Source organism: Schistocerca nitens, chromosome 9, assembly GCF_023898315.1.
Source record: "Schistocerca nitens isolate TAMUIC-IGC-003100 chromosome 9, iqSchNite1.1, whole genome shotgun sequence".
Lineage (NCBI taxonomy): Eukaryota > Metazoa > Arthropoda > Insecta > Orthoptera > Acrididae > Schistocerca > Schistocerca nitens.
In genome coordinates this window covers 394,205,911-394,219,879 of record NC_064622.1, presented here as the reverse complement: position 1 = coordinate 394,219,879, position 13,969 = coordinate 394,205,911, and the positions used below count along the sequence as shown (strand labels likewise).

General features: G+C 43.5%; 1 protein-coding gene across 1 annotated transcript in view; it reads left to right on the top strand.

Moving 5' to 3' along the window:
- The first annotated feature begins 1,365 nt into the window (after positions 1 to 1,365).
- Positions 1,366 to 13,969, top strand: part of LOC126203632 (sepiapterin reductase) — a 172,680-nt gene continuing 160,076 nt past the window's right edge. The window contains exon 1 of the mRNA XM_049938005.1: positions 1,366 to 1,482. The gene's annotated coding sequence lies outside the window, so the exon portion shown is untranslated. The remainder of the gene's footprint in view (positions 1,483 to 13,969) is intronic.

Sequence of the window (13,969 nt, the reverse complement as noted above, 5' to 3'; positions counted from 1 at the left end):
TGTAAAGTTGCACATATCGTAAACAGGATTCAGTATTTACAGGCATAGGCAACTCTGTTCTTTGAAAATACCAATGTAATCAAGTAAATGTTAATTTATCAGAAGACTAGCTACTTAGTATGATTGAGGAGGCAACTGCTATTTTTCCATATAACAGCTTTCTTTCTAATTTATTTGATTTAGTAAGTATAAATACAAATAATGCTAAGAAGTATAGATTGTCTATTGTTAATGCAGTACACAGGTTAAGTTTTGTGATTTGCTTGTATTTTGCTTATGGTTGCTTTGACTTATTCCGCATCCCTAAATGTTCTTCGTATTGATGCGAAGTACAGAACTTACATCAAATCTCTACATTTAATAATACACACATAATGACCTTTTTCTGAGCTTAGCATCTTGCTCATTATGGAGGGATGCTGTCTCTGTTTTTTGGAAAGTAAATGGGAAGTCTTGGAACGCAAAATAGGTACCATACAGCATGATTGTGATCTTGAAATTAACTGATGGTGTGTGCAGTGACTGATGATGAGAAATGAATGAGCACTGTAGCATTAGCTTTTTACCTTATGAAATTGCTTCTTTGCAACAATATATGAACAAAACAACAATTCACAAGAGGTACAAAATGTACGAGGTTAAACTGTTTCTGACAGATTTGATTTGTATTCAAGAGGATGAAGGCTCCAATCCTCAGCTGGCCATCCTGATGTAGGTTTTCTATGGTTTCCTAAATTACTTCTGGCAAATGGTCGATGGGTCCTATAGTAAGGCCATGGTTTGTCAAGCTGGACACGTGAGTGGACCTATGTAAATGCCTATATATATGGATTAGGTTTTTGTTCTTAATTTTTAATACCATGGTATTTGCAAAATCCTTTTAAAAGTGATCAAGGATGCATAAAACTACTACTACTACTATTACTATAACATAATGAGAGGGGGGAACTTAATAATATAACCAATCATTAAATGTTTCCTCCTACAGCTATTTTTATCTCAACTTCCTATTTATACATAAAATTTGGCATTACACATATGTACTGTATTTTTATTTTGAATCCTTTTTTTTTTTTGTAAATGACTATTTTCGAAATTCAGGTATTAAAAAGACGCTATTGATAGTAAGAAAGTAACAATAGCGCAGCAAAACTACGACATACGGCGTATATTTTTACTGTATCGCTTGTTTGTTTTGATATTAAGCGTTTAGAGAAAGCGCATTTCAGTCTGTGAATACAAAGAGAACTGTACCCGACGTCCGTCATTTCTTCGTTTTCAATTCGCGCGCTATAGAACAACAGAATGAGTAACGCCTGCAGCGTCTTGCAACCGCTCGTTATCGAGTGACGCACGTGTCACGTGATACGGCGTACCGGAGTCCGGCCACGGTGTAGCAAGTAGAAACGAAGGAATCTCAAGTGAGTGAGCACCTGTGGCGTCAAAGAGCGGTTGATTTGACGTGTAGGTAATTCATTAGAGGTAAGTAAAGGTAGTGTAAATGCTACGTTGTTTCATTCATGTCGTTCATTAAGGCTGAAATGTGTATCTCTACAATATTCACGAAGTTATCTTTCAGTCGTATAGTCTCTGTTTTGAGAAGCTCCCACCGGCTACTAGCGACAGAAACAACTGTCAAAACATTGTCCCCGACTGCCCCTGTCCTTATTGTGATTTATACAGAGTAGGGTCACTGTTTTATCAATATGTAAAGTCGGCGATCTTGCTGGATATTTCTGTGCGTCCAAAGGCTTCTTTTTTGTTCTGTTTGCAATAGATTTGCGCGAGAAATATGCGGCGGTAGATGTGACTGTGAAATATGTACCACTGTGGCAGCTAACTTCACGGCTACTACGAACGCTCGAAGCATATTTATGTAACGTGCTACAGGAAAACTTTCCTTTTTGCTTGAATTTACCACTTTATTTTACTCTTTCCTGAGTGGTTGCAGAATTTCACTCACTGCTGTTTTTTCATATTACTGAAGTGGCAATTTCTATTTCTTACAGCGCACGTAGTTGTTCCGCCGGTACGCGTAAACAAATGGAAGGCCGGCCGGAGTGGTCGAGCGGTTAAAGGCGCTACAGTCTGGAACCGCACGACCGCTACGGTCGCAGGTTCGAATCCTGCCTCGGGCATGGATGTGTGTGATGTCCTTAGGTTAGTTAGGTTTAAGTAGTTCTACGTTCTAGAGGACTTATGACCACAGCAGTTGAGTCCCATAGTGCTCAGAGCCATTTTTGAACAAATGGAGGTCGAAAAACTTACAGTAGGTTTTTAACTTACATTGAGCAAGAGAGATCTCTAGCGCATATTCAAATGTCAGTCAACTTCAGTGCAACAAGCCGGCAGGTTAGACGTCAGTGAATGCCTCCCAGACGAAGAATAGTATTTTGCGAAAATACGGAGAGCGACGTCCTTCATCCATTATATGCCGTAGTTCTCATAATGAGGCAGAAACTTCAAGGCTGTGGAGCGAGTTGAGGCATACTTCAAGCTAATTCTGTATTAAAAATTAATATTAAAATGGTATGAAATCAAAAATTCTGTTGCCATGTTTTCTAAGAACTTGGAAACCAGGACCGAAATGCAATAACGTAACAATCCCTTTTTCTGTAATTTCGTCTTTTTAGAACGACGTAGCTCGTACAGAGAATACGACAAGTTAACTTGGAGTGATTGACAGCTACTGAAAGGAAAGCTAAATGGATAACACGTTGCGTCGCGCGGTACCGTACCGCAGTGGCTGACGGAAAAACTGCAGAATCTGTGGGCATTCACAGAAAGTAGTGGGCTTGTTTGCAATGTTTTAAGTTATTTGCACGGTCGTTTTACAGAACGATCCCTGGTTGTAGCTATACCGATAATAGAAGACGATTGTTGGCTTCAGTATTGTTGGCAACGGAACGGAAACTGCTTACGGCGTGTCTTTGGTCTGAAAATGACAGCTGGCCGTTAGCGTACGACGTTGTGAAATGCTCATATGATTCTGACGTAAGTATAAAAATTAACAACGCAAGTCAGTTACCTAATAACCAAGTCAGTTTGTCATTTTATTTACAAAATTTCACTCTTGTCACTATTCGCGTAATCAGAGTTGACACGCGGTGCGCGGTGGTTGATGGGAGCAACTTTAATAGGAAATGCCTTTGAAGCCGCTTCCATCAGCCACCGCACCGAGTGGCCGTTTGAATTGCACGAATTGTAACACTCCTGCTTTCCGAACTCACCATAGAAGCATTCTTTCGTACCTTGCTGCACCAGCACTCCTTTGATCGCGGAAGAAGAGTAAATCCGTTCAAACAGACCTCGGAAGGCCCAACGGCACCGACCGACCGCCCTGTCATCCTCCTTCAATTATTCATTAGCAACGAGTCGTCAGCAGACCATTCACGACTGTCATTGCTCTTGTTTGAGGCAGGGAATTGACGGCGTCAGAGGCTGAGGCATGGTGTAACGTTTCTGAACTGATTATTTGAAGAGTCTAGTTAATTTGTTTCCTTGGGGTCTTTCGCGGCGGCATGTCTGAATAAAATCTGTTTTCACGCCGCGTCCATTTGAATAAAAATCTCGAGCTTTCGATGGCTCTCTCCGCCATTGGAAGCTCGAGAATTTTATTCGAACTGACTTTTTCAGACATTTCTCCGCGAAAGACTTAGAGGACGCATACCTTTCCACAACGGTGAGGACGTAATGCGCTGTGAGAGACTGCTGGAAAAACTGTAGAAAAATAGATAACATCCGGCCGGCCCTCGGCAATCAGTGGTTTTTATTTCTGACGACGATGGAGGAGATAGCCATCGGAAGTTCGAGAATTTATTCGAATTGATGCGGCTTGAAAATAAAGATTTTATTCGTGATAACTTGTTTTTTAAACTGTTATAATTATAACACTACCATATCAAAACGAACGAGCCAGTATGTTTACATCAGTACGTAGTACATCGCTTTCTCGAAACTTCCAGGAACTGCAATCTAGAGAAATGCAGGGTGTCCCAGGAGGAATGATCAGGATTCAGGGATATATCAGGAAAGATCATTTCAAGGAAAAAGTCTAGTAAATACGGATTCTAGACTGCATACCTTATGGGCTGTGAGCACTTGTTTAGTAGAAGACATTTCTTTTACATTATAGAGGATGGAGTAGTGTTCATAGCTTTAAGTACGCATTTTAGAGCCCATATTTACTAGCCATTTCTCCTGGGACACCCTGTACATCATCTGAAAAGCAACAAAAATTTGAGAGGTACATGTCATGCAGGTGATGTAAGAACTGCAATATCAACAAATTCTTACAACTTCATGATTCACGCGATGTGAAATCGAAGTGTACAGCGACCAGTCTCAGTATTTCACAGAGCACTATTACATTCAGGTTCTACAGTTCTGATAGGGGCGCGTATGACCTTAATTGTTTTCGCGCCCTAAAGCAAAACAAACTCTGGTTTCCCTTCAGAACGGATAAATCTTTCATCTTTTACTACAGTGGACACATTTGTGGAGGCTACGGCTATCCGAGCGTGTAATTCGGGGAAATGCTGTTTCGGCCGATTGCAGCTTTGTTTCAGTCTACGTATGCAAGGTAGGCAGAAAATTGGTACGCGTGGGAAAGTCAGCCCTGGTGTTTTTGCTTGGTGGAGGGTCATTCCCTTTCTGCCCTGCGCTACACAACTTCGTATGGTGTGACGGTTCTATCTGAAGACTCTCGAAACCTGTCGGGCTTTGTCGTTGGCAGCAGACACAGTAAGTCTGGGAATAAGCGCCTTTTCCTGTCTGGACTGTTTCCTACAACCGCTCAGTCTGAGAGCCCATTCACGTGAGCAAATACTCAGACCCAATTCACACGGACGTCTGGCGGGGACATGGCGCTGTCACGCCACCTCCATGTTACATATGAAGCAATTCTCAGAGGTGCGTCGTTTCGTGGTTTGCGCGTCAGTTTGCAGTCAGGAATGGCGCACCGAAGCCACGCGTGGCAGAGACGTTAAAGTGGCGCTGCTGTATTCATGCATCCGAAGTAATGCGATGTGCCTAAAAATGGTTTTATGTAAATCTGTCAAATTTTTACATTCCGCGTAAAAGATTAAAAACCACTGTTTTGGGGTTCTCACGTGTTCTCAGATACGCAGTCTCTCTCATTCGATTATCAGGAAACTATTCGGTAATAAAGCTGATTTTTCCGAATCTGATAGTGACATCACAGGTGGATACTGAACTGGTTTTACCTTCGCTACTGCTCAGTTACTAGCTATACTAACCAAACAAGTAGCCGGCCGGTGTGGCCGAGCGGTTCTAGGCGCTTCAGTCTGGAACCGCGCGACCGCTACGGTTGCAGGTTCGAATCCTGCCTCGGGCATGGATGTGTGTGACGTCCTTAGGTTAGTTAGGTTTAAGTAGTTCTAAGTTCTTGGGGACTGATGACCTCAGATGTTAAGTCCCATAGTGCTCAGCCATTTGAACCCAAACAAGTAATCCGCCAGGCATACTTAGACATATTTGCGTTGAAGAGTTTAGTAGCTGGTCACTTTACGTTTGGTGGGTTTTAGGACATAGCTAACATATGGAAATTGTTTCTCACGGTGTAAGGAAAGCGGTGAGTAAATAAGTGATATATTTTGACGTTTGGCCGAGACTAGCTATTGTCCACAACACTCTACGTTATAGCCGCGTGTTATGCGGATTTTTGATTCGTGTTTCACTTTCGTATGTGGATTATGAAGTCTGTTACAATCACATTTTTAAGTTAATATGCATTAAGCGTTATTTTCATTTTAACACTAGAGATCGACAATCGCAGATTCATTAGCAGAGTTAGCTGTGTACAATATACGTATATCGTTCTTGTCTACAGTAACAGTAATTCATAGACGTAACATTTTTTCGATCACATGCTGTCGAATAAATGGCGAGCATTCCAGTGACCAATGAATGAGAAATTGGATTTTGCTATTGATATAACTAAAATATTCTGTGTTCTGGATATTTTATGCTTACCTATTTTATATTAACATATTTGGGCTTCTTGATGCAGACAGTTTATATAAGATAAAACGCCATTTTGCTTATTGTTGTGACTACTGTTACACAATTACTTACATAATCTGTGAAAAAGACCACTATCTTTTTTTTATTTTCCTGGACGAACAACGATGCATCTGTGCAGTTAAGTTATGCGGCTGAAACGCTCTGGTTTTTGTGTTACTTACTGCAGAAGCAGAAACTTCATTTTTAGAAAGTACAATACTGGTCAAAATGCGTAATGTTTACTGCAATGCAAATCTGCAAAAGCAGCAACTGAGGACATGGGAAAATTTAACACTATTCCTATAGCAATTACACTTAACATGTAACCAGGATTACATTTTCTGTTCTCAATCAATGTGTTATGCCAGACAGACATGTAAACCCACTTTTAATTTCGTACTTGCCCATAGAAATTCCGTTTTTCAGCTGGGATATACTGTCACATGTCAAGTAACGGTTTCTTGAAAATGTATGGTAAGGTCTTACTGGACCAAACTACTTAGGTCATCGGTCCCTAAGCCTACACACTACTTAACCTAACTTAAACTAACTTACGCTATGGACAACAAACACACACACACACACACACACACACACACACACACACACACACACACACACACACATCGGGCGCTAATGACCATAGCAGTTTTGCGCCCTAAAACAAAAAAAAAAAAAAAAAAAAAAACACACACACACACATGCCCGAGGGAGGACTCGAACCTCCGAAGGGGGAGCCGCACGGACCGTGACAATGAGCCCAAGACCGCGCGGCTAACGGTTTCATCTTGACACTTTTTACTGGCAGAAGTTTGTCATACAAGACAGGGAAACTGTGCTTTTATCTAATGGCTGATTTCTTGACCCAGTACATCTCTGCTTCTTTGTAATGCTTTGACAAATCCATGGTTGCTGGATGTTATGACTGTTAGTATAGTAGCGTTGTCAGATGAAATGAGTAGCCGGACATAATCAGTTATTTTGAGTGAGACTCTGTGCAACCCATGGTCTAATACACTAAAATGCTTAGGCAGATGGTAGACTTCGGTTTATTGGTAGAATACTGGTGAAGCGCAATCAGTCTACAAAGGAGACAGTTTACAAATCATTTGTGCGACCCATTCTAGCATATTTCTCAAGTGTGTGGGACCCGTACCAATTATGACTAACAAGGGATATTGAGTATTTACAGAGAATGGCAGCACAAATGGTCACAGGTTTGTTTGACCCGTGCGGGAGTGTTACCAAGATGCTGAAGGAACTAAACTGACAGACTGTTGAAAATAGGCGTGAACTAACCCAAAATAGTCCATTAACAAAGTTTCAATGACTCTTGGAATACACTGAAACCCCCTATGTTTCCCCCCTCAATAAGTGAATGGAATGGTAGGAAGCCCTAATAACTGGTGTAATGGGACGTACCCTTTGCTTCACTGTGATTTTCAGATTGTAAATGTAGATCAATGAAATCCTCTGGTTCCATGTTGCACAGAAGGAATCCATTGTCCTTGGCGCTGGAAATGACGAATCTATTTTTCTGCGTGAAATGATATTTTATTCCTCTCTCTAATGGCAAAATCTCTACAACGTGGTAGGAAACTATGCCCATTAACGAGGAGTCTCTGGTCTACAGTAATGAAATATTTACGGATGATAAGATTTTGGAAAAGTGTCGCAATATTTTGAACATCTCACAAAATCATCAATATTTAGGTTTATGTTCAAATAAAAATCGTATGAAAAATATAAATTATGATCGAAACAATCCAGTTTCATTGTTTTTCTCTGAATGCTATCCTTCATTTTGACAGAGTGACTGTGTAAAAATGCTTGAAACGTTCAGGATACATGTTCAGGTCTTTCATTATGTAGGAAGTGCAACATTTCTTCCCTTTTTCTGACTATAATGGATATATCCTATATCTTCTTCACTACTCAACATTTACGAGCTATAAAGGATCCAGTGCACCAATATCTTCGCCTGATGAAGGTGACATATTCTGATGCATTCATAGCATCTCTCTGACAACGCATCTCCAATGTCAATTCCCCCCAGGGGCTCAGCGTTTGATTGCTGGGTAGGGGTTTGTGATCCTGGGTTCCTGACCTGGGGACTGGTAAGCGCCATCAGTCCTCTGTTACCGTAACTCTGGGCATGCTTCAGCGACCACCATGTGGCGCAGTGGTGGAATGTTGTACGTTTTGGAGAATGGGCCTTGGCTTCACCACCTGGACTGCAAGGAATGTACACACTTCATAAAAAAAAACCTCGGCCTCACGCTGTGCTACATGCTGATGAAGTGAATGGCTGTTGAGGTAAAACATCCTCTAGCAGGCAACCTCTAAGGCCCTCCCCCCTTGTACAAGGCTTGCTCAGGCATGCAAGGATCTGCCTGTGTCGACAATTGTTTCCCTAAAGATCGTGGGATCCCTATAGAATGGTCTCATCAAACAACTGCCCCTGATGGGATGGGTGTACAGTCAGATAGTATCTACATCCACTTATCAAAGAGCTCGGTTGGTCAGTCGTCCCAAAAAGAGGTCTCAGAATCATAGTAAAAGGCTATTAATCTGCCATAACACTTTTATTGTAATCAAGAGAACAGGGGAAACCTTTGAGAAGGTTTTCCCTTTCTATAGTCATAAGACATTGGAAGGTATTGTTGGCTCCCTAAAAAGTGTCAAACGACTTCGTAATGGAACACTTCTAGTTGATGCTTCTAATTCAAACCAAGTATTTAAGCTTCTGGGACGTTAGGCTGCAGGTAATTACCCAGTCGAGTCTGAGTTGCATGACACTCTTAAGTGAGGGCATGGTTACCTGCTCCTCTTATGTAATGGAGGTGGATCCTGTGAATTTAGGTGAAGAATGTTAAAAATAGGGGTGTCACGGAAGTGCAGAACTAAGTGAATCAATGGCAAACTGGAAAAATCTGCAACATTTATTCTAACGTTTAGTGCTCCAGAATTAGCTGAACATATCCTTGCAGTCTATATCCGTCTTAAGGTCCGCTCCTTTGTTCGTAACCCAATGTGATGCTTCAAATGTCAAAGATTTGGATTCTTGTATAGTTCCTCTGAAATTTGTAAATTGCTCTGGGGATCACCCAGTGTGGAGCAGAAAGTGTCAGGTTTGCAATGAGGAAAGGAAAATTAAGGAGCTGAAATTAGACACGTGTAACCTATGGTGCCCTTCAGACACCAATCACCAAGTGTGATTTCTCCACACAAACTAAGATCACAGATTAAAGTACAAGCACATGCACTTGTCGGTATCTGTGGGGGAAACGCTACACTTGAAACAGAAGTCATTTGAAAGCCATCAGTGATAGGCTTACCACCTAAGCCACATACCACTGCCCACCATCAGAAACCTACTAAGCTGTCCCCTCAACCTAGGCAACCAGATCCTCCCATAAGTAAGGAAAAACTTCCTTCAAAAAGTAATTCCAAGTCGAGGAACGTGGTAGTTAAACCTTCACATTGGCGAGATCTCTCCCTGTCTGTTGGGGACTATGCCTGTGAGGATCTGGACTTCCAATCTGAGGAACCAGAGAGCTGGGAACTGGCCAACGTTTCCACTGACCTCCCCAGTAAACCACCACGTCTGAAGGAGAAAGAAAAGACAAATCATCGCTAAACAATGGCTCCCACAGGAACTTCTGTGTTGCAATGGAATTTAAATGGATACCACTCACATTTGGAAGAATTACTGCTCCTGGTCCAGGAGAAACTGTTCTGCATTTGCCTACAAGAAACTCATCTTAGTCACTGACATACCTACATTATGGGTTTACCACCCCTACAGGATGGATGATATTGCTGGAGACAGGGCTAAAGGTGGAGTTGCTGTTTTAGTTGATGACAAATGCCACTCCTATCCTGTCACTCTTAACATGACCATCCAAGCAATTGCCAAGAAAGTTCTAGCATCCATTAACATCAGTATGTTCCTTGTATCTTCCACCTAATGACGCTTTGGATGCAGACGCACTAACAGAACTCTTCTGGGAACTCCCATGCCCATTTCTCCTTGTTGGGGATTTCAGTGCCCACAATACACTGTGGAGCTCGGCTACCATTTGCTCCAGGGGTCGGATGGTCGAGCAACTCGTCCATTCTGAGAACATCTGCCTTCTGAATGTGCGTCAGATGACACACTTTTCCACAGCCCCGGGGCTTTTTCAGCCATAGATCTTTGTTTTTGCTCCCAAGCTACTGCAGGCTCAGTTAAGTGGGAAGTGGCTACAGATTTACATTCTAGTGATCACTTCCCAGTGCGGATCTGTCTGCCAAGTAGGACAGTGGCTGACAGGAGAACATGAAGATGGATGATGCAAATTGATTGCAGTACAGTCTACAGGCTATTTTTGAACAAAAGGATTGTGCACAGGAGACGGTGGCTCATATCACTTGTGAGATCCAATGTGCTGCTGTGAAGTTCATGCCAGTCTAGTAACCACTTCAGACAATGGCCTGTCCTTGATGAAATGACAATTGTCGATTGGCAATCAGGGCCAGACGAACAGCTCTGTTGAACTTCAAACATCATCCGACTACAGAAAGCATTCACACGCTTTCAGTTCTGCGAGAGCCCCTGTGAGGTGAGTGATACAAGAATGGAAGAGGAATTCCTGGAAGAGAATTCACGACTTCCATTAAATGGTCAGCTACCACTGCGCAAATGTGGGACTCAATAAGGCGGATTGCCAGCAAGGGCAGTACACGATCCCTTACGGCCTTGTCAAGTAATGGGGTCTTGGACATGCCAGATGACATGGCTCAGGTTTTCGCTGAACACTTTTTTACTGTCACTACGTCATCCAGACAAGCTCCTGCTTTACATGTGTTTTGTAGGACTGCGGAGTTGAGGAAGCTCCATTTCTTCTCGCTTAACGAGAAAGTCTGCGACCTTCTGTCCTCCATGTGCGAAGTGGAATCAGCTCTGTCTGTGGCCAGAGACACTGCTCCAGGACCAGACGAGATCCATTATGCTATTCTTGATCATCTGTGACCTGAAGCGAAAGGAGAGCTCCTCTTGTTTAAATCAGATCTGGTTTGATGGACAATACCCCACAACTTGGAAGGAGTCAATAGTAATTGCATTCTGGAAACCACGCAAGAATCATAACGCCCCTAACAGTTACTGGGGTGTAGCCCTTACAAGTTTTATGGGTAAGACTCTTGAATGCATACTCAATGGCCGCCTCATCTAGCTGCTCGAATCTCAAGGTCACCTGAGGCTCTCCCAGTGCGGATTCAGGCGCCACTGTTCCAACCTTGACAACTTAATTCTACTGGAGATAGCTGTACAGGAGTCCTTCTTAGGCCAAAAACACTTGGTTTGTGTGTTTTTTGACCTCAAAAAGCATACAACACTACTAGGAGGTACAACATCCTTCGCCAACGTCATGAATGGATATTACGTGGACGCCTGCCACTTCTTATCCTATAGTTTCTCGATTACAGGCGTTTTCGATATCGTGTTGGTGCCTTGTCTGACTGCTATGTTAAAGAGCATGGGATCTCCCAAGGCAGTGTCCTCAGTGTCACAATGTTTGCCATTGCCATCAATGGCATTTCCTCCGCAGTCAGGAGCCTTGTTGAATGCTATTTATTTGTGGATAACTTTACAATCTTCTACTCCTCCTCTGATCTCACAATGGCGATGAGGTAGCTACAGCTGACCATTAGGAGGCTGAGAATCTGGGCCAGGGCAACTGGTTTTCGGTTCTCACCAGAGAAGACATGTGTCAATTTTAACCGTGCTTGTCGAAGTTTTAACTAACCAGTGCTCACAGTAGGGACATTTTTTCGTTTTCTAGAAACTGTGCAGTTTTTTGGTTTATTACTTGGCTCCCACATCTGAAAGTCCTACGAACAAATGGCTCCCAGTCATCGAATATTTTGAAATGCCTTAGCGGAAAAACTTGGGGAGCTGACAGGTCTCACCTCCTGCAGTTCTATAGGGCATTAGATCAATCGCATTTAGATTATGGCAGCATGGTCTACGGATCAGTCCAAACTTCCTACCTCAAGATGTTAGACAATGTCCATCCATGAGGGCATTTGGATACCGACTAGAGCCTTTCGGACCACCCCAGTTCAGAGTCAGTGTGCAAAGGCTGGTAAATCACCACTCTGGATTTGGTGACATATCCTTTTGGCTCAACAGGCACTAAAAATCTCACCCAAGTCTTCCTCTAACCAGAAGGACTATAAAGTCTGTTAAAGAGAAACGGTCTTCTCCTTCACCAACTCGAAGAAACTGCTGGATGGTATCGCCACGTGGTCCTTCAGCCCGACCGTCCTCTGACTCGCCGGCACGCACCACCAACCGTTTTTCAGCATTGGACTCCACAGACCGACCGCACAAGCACGCCGATGCTTCTGTGGACCCCATGGAGCAGGATCCTCCTGCTTCTGTGTCCTGTAGTAGCAACTCTACACTGCTGTCCCTCAGCCGCCGCCGAGTTGACACCCCTACATCTCTTCCTCCTTATGACTGTCCTCCAATGGAACTTTTGCGGCCTTCGATCCCACAAAGAGTATTTATGGCTGCTTCTAGCGTTGCAGCATACCCTTGTACTCTACCTTCAGGGAACGCAGTTGTGCCCTCATGACCGATTTGAGCTTTCACATTACTTACCGATTCGTTTTGACCTCCCCCATGAGATCTGCATTCCATCTCATGTGGGCATCATGCTGCTCATACGGGATGACCTTAATAGTCAACCCATCTCCCTGACTAACAATCTTCAAGCTGATGCCACTCGCCTTTTCCTTCCCCACCTGACTTTCTCCCTCTGTACCATTTATGTAGCTCTGTCCTTCGATGTCACCAGGGCAGACTTCCTTCAGCTTATTGGGCAGCTACCTCCCCTGTTTTTGCAGCTCGGTGACTTTAATGCGCATCATCCCCTTTGGTGTTCTCCCAGGACCTGTCAGAGAGGTGCCCTTTTGGCTGACATTCTTAAACAACTTACCCTCTTCTGCAAAAACACTGGAGCATCCACTTTCCTTTGACTCCTCACACACCTATTCCCATTTGGACTTATCCTTTTGCACTGCTCAGCTTGCCCATCGTCTTTAGTGGTCCGTTCTTTGACACATACTCGAGCAACCATTTCCCATGTGCTCTCCGTCTACTGACTCCTACTCCATCCGCATGCACGCCCAAATGGCAGCTTACTAAGGCTGACTGGCAGCTTTACTTCTGCCTGGCGACCTTCGAAGAACAAGATTTCCCCAGTTGTGATGACCAGGCGGACTATCTCAACAACCTTATCCTTACTGCTGCAGATCATTCCATTCCTCGCACTTCTTCTTTACCACGTCGTGTCCCAGTCCCTTGGTGGACTGAGGCATGCTGTGATGCAATTCGCGCATGGAGACGTGCTCTCTGCGTTTTTAACCACCATCCTACGCTAGAAAACTGCATTCATTATAAACAAATGGGTGCAAAGTGTCGTAGAGTTCTTCGGGATGGCAAAAGAGCGAGCTGGATTTCATTCACTAGTTCTTTTAACAGTTCCACACCTTCCTCTGTCGTGTGATCCAACCTCCCGACTGCTCTAACCAAGATCCATTCTCCAATTTCCGGCCTGACAGTAGCTGACGATGTCATCATTAATCCTATTGCTATCTCCAGAACCTTGGGCCGCCATTTTGAGGAAGTTTCGGGCTCTTTCCACTATCACCCTGCCTCCACCATCGGAAACGAGTGGAGGAGGCTCGGGCGATACCCTTCGCTTCTCAAAATCGTGAGTGCTACAATGCCGCCTTTACAATGAGGGAGTTAGATCATGCTCTCAGTTCCTCCTGGTCCTCCGCCTCAGGGCCAGACGCCATTCACATTCAGATGTTGCAACACCTCTCTCTTGCAGGCAAGCACTTTCTTCTTAACACCTACAACCGCATCTAGACTGATGGCACATTTCCTGGA